Raw genomic sequence first — 6,139 nt, 5'->3', positions numbered from 1 at the left:
TGCACATTTATTAATCTACTCGTAGAAAGGAGAGTTCATGATGGTGACTAACTAGTGCGCTTAGGGGGCTGCGGTCACTTTTAATTCTTGAGTTTGATTTGCCATTGATTGCCAATTCCTCTCGGGCCCCAGCAGTGTCCTTGAAGAGTCTTTCTGTCCTCCTTAACAACTGTCTTCCCTTGTCTAACAGAGACTGATTTGTATCTGAAGGTCACTGATTTTGACCAGCTGCCAGGCCTGGAATGGTTGAATTCATTTGATCATTTGCTAGGGAACCACAGTATTCTTGACTATATATTTAGCAGGTTATTAGATTAGGGTTTAGTATAAGACATTAGGGCAAATAAATGAGTAACTCAGGGGAAATGCACATGTATACTCTAGGTCAAGAATTGTAGGAAAATGCAGATGCCAGGCATCTGAACGATGAAGTCACTTGTCTAGAAATGGCGAATGGATGCTCCTGGTATATAAGATGCAGGACAAACATAAAGCTCATCAAATAAGTAGAATTTTCTGAAGGGCAAGGCTGATCTTACAAATATAATCACGTAAGTATATCTTTCTCCTATCATTCTTTTTTTTCTTTTCCTTAAAAATAAATTATTTGTATTCATGTCTTTGAACACAAATACTCATTATAGTTTATACTTGTCTGTGGTTTCTTCAATAATGAATGTACCGTGGAACCCACTGTTTTAATTGTGTGTCTATAATTTGAGGTTAAATGTGTCATAGAGTGTCACATGTGAAAACTGTCTAGCTTCTATCTGTGACATTCACAGCAGGTCCAGAATTTGTACTTTCTTTGTTAATAGCTTGCCTAAACATTTAGATTAATTGAGGATTACGACTTTATAATATGATTCAATCCATCTAAATTATCTCGAATATGTTAGTTAATCACTACTAACACATTAATATTGTTGGCAATAATGTGGGGAGAGGTATAGGTCTTGGATGCAGGGCTGCAGACAGAATGCTGGGATGGGGTAGGAGATCCTAGTCCTTCCTAGTCAATGACTTTGGTCTTTGGTCCTAGTCAATGACTTATTCCAGGATGAAGTTCTTTGGTCCTAGTTACTAACTTATCCCAGTGAAACTGTTTCTACATTGTTGTCCCCTGAGACATCACCATCTAACCCCTATCACTTCATAAATCCTGAAAAAAAGAGGATGTTTGAAGTGTTAAAGGTTCCTTTTCTTAATTGGTCTAAGTTTCCATGAACCAAAAAAATTAAAATAAAATATAATATACATTCATCTATTCAGTCATTTATTAAACATTTATGAAGGGCCTGCTGTGTTCCAAGCACTGTTCAAGGCATGTGGGACACATCAGAATATTAAACAGACAAAAATACCCACCCCGTTGGATGTGTACATTTAAAATGATTGCTTTGGCCACTGATGTTGAATTTTTATTTCAGTCAATCCTGTTATTTCATGATTCCGCGTTTATGCAACGAGCAGTAGGTGTTAATGAAGCACAAATTCTTAAAGATTATTACTAAAAATATTTCAGTTACACATCATAATGCCTGAAGCCACCTTCACGATGGGCAACCCCATTTTGAGTTACGGAGTGGATTCAATCTTTCAGGGCCCCTTAGTACAATGTACATAGCTCTAGAAGGAATGGCTTCTTCAGATTCCCATCAGAGAATACTCCTGAGTGCTGGGAAGAAAGCAAGCAAAGAATAAGCTAGAGACCTGGCAGGAGAGAGGAGGAAGGGCATCCAGGAGAGGAAAGAAGAAAGTAACGGAGGGAAACAGCAAAGGCTCCAGATACCAGTTTGCCTTCTACTCGGTTTTTGTCTAGCGCCAGATGGGATTTACAATATTCATGTTCCACTGGCATCTCAGTGCAGATTTCTGTTAAAAAGTATGTCCTGGGGATATTTTTAGGAAGTCCTACCTTTTTTCCTTCTTCTGATGTCTTTTTGTACAAGTTATTTCTCATCTATGTTGTGCTCACATAGAAAGGTCAGTAAAGATCCCAGAGAGTATGTGAGTCATTGGGAAGGCTGACAATAACCTGTTTATAAATTTTGAATTTAGATCATATTCAAAACAAGCCAAAGATGCATGCAAATATTGCCTGTAATCACACATAAACATCTGTATCCTAACTTTCCTTCATGCCTGACTCGGTCACTGAATATATCCTACCAGGCTAACAATCTCACTTTAAAAAGTCCCTGAGTATGCAGCTTTGCTAGTTTAAAATTTCATTACTGGGAAGTTTATCTAAAAGGATCTTTTTAAAAAGAGAGTCTGATGTGATCAACAGAAATGTGTTTTTCTTTCTTTTTTTTTTTCTCTCCATTTCTGGAACTGGCAGCTCGTTCTTCAGTGTTTTGATAATGTTTAAATGTTAGAAATGCGTTTACAGGTGTTGTCAAATAGGCCCAAAGGCATTTAGGGGGGGAAAAAAAAACACCTCAATTAAAAACAAAGAGCTAATCACCCTAATCTCTTTTGTCTTTTAAATGGACCCTTGGCATTGAAAATTACCATTTCAGGTGGAGATGGGAGTGAATGGATATCATTAAGGATTTATCTTGGGCGACTGAATTTAGAATGTGATTAAGAATCAGGAAGTATCTATCTTCCCTACATCATCTATGGCTGTATGTTGCCTTTAGCAATGGACATGCTGTTAACCTGTTACTGATTTGTGACTGTTTTGACTTGAATCTAAACTCATTTCTTTTGTTCACCTCTACTCCATTATTTTTGGAAATTGAAAAAAAACAAAAAAATAAAGAACTTAGTTAGCTTTGTTTTTAAAATTCAGTGATAGCCTATAAGTACGATATAGTAATTTCCTATTTCCTTGGATAGATGTTTAGTTTGTATAAGGATTTTTCTCCTCTTTCTTTTCTATCCCTCCCACCTCCTCATACAGATCTACAACACATGTCTGTATGTTTGGTTGTTTTTTTTTAAGATTTTATTTATTTATTTGACAGACAGAGATCACAAGGAGGCAGAGAGGCAGGCAGAGAGAGAGAGAGAGGGAAGCAGGCTCCCTGCTGAGCAGAGCGCCCGATGCGGGGTTTGATCCCAGGACCCCGGGATCATGACCTGAGCCGAAGGCAGCAGCTTAACCCACTGAGCCACCCAGGCGCCCCACATGTCTGTATGTTTTATAAGAAAGAAAAAAATAGTTATTTCAAATCGGATTTGTGAATTATGGTTTATTTCAGTGTCTTGGCTTTTTCCTGTAAATGAGTGATTACATAAAATGGGTATAAAGGACAATTGCCTCCCAGTGTCAAAGTATCTGAGAGAATAAATTCTGCAAAAAAAAAAAAAAATTTGCTTGGTGACCAATAAATTGAAGGGAATTGGATGTGCATACAGAATTTGTCATTCAGGGAGAGAAAAAGCCAATTAATCAGCTCTGTTGAGAGTCTCCGAATCACGGTGCTCTCCAGATGCAGAATCTCTCCTACAAAGTGGTGGTTTAGATGCTTTTGGTTGCAAGTATAAAAAAACACTAACTCAAAAGACCAAACCTTCAACAATAACCACATAATACTACAGATAACTGGAAGGCTTTAAATAGAGAAGCTCAAGGTGAAATGCAGTCAGTGGCTTCTAATAATCAGAAAAACTCAAGTCCTTATCATTCCATCACGCCTAAGCTCGTCACCCGCCGAGTTGTTGGTGCCATTTGGGAATCATCTCCAGGTTGCAAGGCAGAATGGGATGGGGTGGACCTGACTCCAGATCTTTCTAGCTGTTTGAATTTTAAGCAAATTCCTTAATCACTTGTCTCAGTTTTTATCACCTGTAAATTGTGGATACCTTCACCGAGGTGTTATTAAAATAATTAGAAAGAATATGCATACAGTTCCTGAGTTATAACAAATATTAAGGAAAAAGATGTTATTTTTGTGACCCATTGAAGAAATAAATTGGTTATAGAAACTAGATGGTAAGCTAACTTGCTCTTGGGTGGGGGTGGGGGCAACACATTTACAAATCTCTCATAGGAGGTCACTTCTGTGGACTATCAATCTTGTCCAGTTGACATTTATTTTTCTGTTTTCGTTTTGGACCCTCTATCAGTCAGAATTCAGTGAGGAAAACAAATCCACTGTGAAGACCTGGAAGGGAGTTAGAGAACCAGAGAGACAGTCATTAAGTACTCTCTACCTGAAGCACGGTTGGAAGCTTGCAGAGAAATGCAAGAAGCCAAACACATCTGGCCACTGACATGGGACCAGTCCGCGGAGGATCACAAAGACATGCACAGAAATGTGCGTCCCTGGGAAGCGGTTCCTACTCTGTAACTACTACTGCCTTCTGGGGGCTGAAACCTGTTGCTGTCACCTGTTGCTGTCAGCTGAGGCCACTATTTGTCAGCAGAATCGTCAGTCAGGATGGTGAGGTGGACAGAGAGTAGAAGGGGGCAGGGACGGGCTGGGTCCTGCCGGGTGTCCCTGCGTCGGTCCATCACCAGGCCTAAGGGCATGACCTTCCAGAAGCAATGGCTTTGCTTTACTCGCACCTTCCAAATCTCACACAAGCTCTCCTTTTAGCCCAAAGGTAGTCTATCCCAAAACCATATAAAAAGGGGGATTCTGGCATAAGCCTATAAGCAATTATGAATATGCAGTCAATTGCAGCAGCAGAGTGGGACAGAGGTCTCTGTTCTCTTCACTTGGTCGCACCCATTTACACCTTTTCGCTTGCCCCCAGCATGCTGTCTAAATCACTGTGGAAAGAATCTACTTTTTGAGAATGTAACTCATTTTTACCTCAATTTTTCAAAAATAATGTAAATACAAACTTGGTTTATATATACATTTTTAAAATGTAACTAAGGGTAAACTAGACTCTCTTTACTACTCTCACCTTTGACAACTAGGTCCCACTGGTGGTGTACAGAGACCCTAGCACTGCACATCAGGAGATCTGGGCTGTAGTCCTATCTGTGCCACACGCTTGTCAGCCGGGCTCATGGACCTGGGTTTTCTCCACATCACTGGTGAACGACATTTTCCAGGGAGGGGATACTGTCTAAAAAGTTATGCTTTCTACCTGAGGATAGTAACACTCTTTGTAACCATTGAGTGAGAGATTTTATAACCACTAAAACCTAATATGAGTCCAGGATCATAAAGTATACCCATGTATTTGGGGGTTTAAAAAAAGTGTACAGGGAAATATGCAACATTTCAAGGGTCTTTCTCCCTTTGGGAGTTTCAAAGCACGTAAGAGATGCAAAATTTTAAAAATTTCAACTAAAGCCTAAATATGATATGAATTTAAAGCTTTCCATTTTATGATACAGAGCCCACCCAGGGGGGACAGCTGACTAGCAGTTCTCCTTGTTCCTTCTACCTGCAGGAGGAGTTGGAAATGTTTTGCCCTTTGGGGAGATTACATTTCTCAGACAAATCTGTTCAACTGCTAGCTGCCACATATAGCTACCACTACCCCAGGTGTTCTGCGGCTCATCCCTGCCCACATCCTTGGGTGAAGGACATATCTCCCCTAATCCTGTTTTCTTCTTCCTATCAGGAACACAAGGGGAAAATATTTTCTAATTCTCTATGTGCCCAGATCAAGAAATCTCAGTTTTTCAGCATACCCTGAGAAGTAAAATGCAGTGCTAGAGATATAGTCAGACATAACACAAAAGGGACCCAAGACTTGGAAACACACACAACTTCTGTTTCAGGTCATTTAGAAAGATTTGGGGGTTATAAGAGTTGATGGTGGACAGATGTGTCTCCATAGTTCTGAGCTTTAAAAGGAATCTTGAAACATCTGATGAAAGTTCAGGAAATCCACATCTATCATTATACAAAGGGATTTGAGGGAGAATGTTTTTTCATTTTTCTCAAGGGCAAAGGAATGGGTGAATGGGAAAGCACTTAGTAAGTGCTTTGGAATAAAGGTGCTGCACACAATACACACATTTCATTGCCATTAAAATGCAACACTAGAACTTTCTTTACAATGTAACTCCTGCAATGGTCCTTTCAGAACCACACTAGCCACACTAAGACAGTAAGTCATGCATTTTTCCTGATGCATCTTTAGGAGCATGTAGTGTTCAACTGAAAGATTGTTTTGTTTTTCTTTTTGCTTTTTGTCTGGTTTTCCTCTCCATAGTTAC

The sequence above is a fragment of the Mustela nivalis genome (assembly GCF_964662115.1).
Source record: "Mustela nivalis genome assembly, chromosome: 2".
Taxonomy (NCBI): Eukaryota; Metazoa; Chordata; class Mammalia; order Carnivora; family Mustelidae; genus Mustela; species Mustela nivalis.
This window is presented reverse-complemented; position numbering follows the sequence as displayed.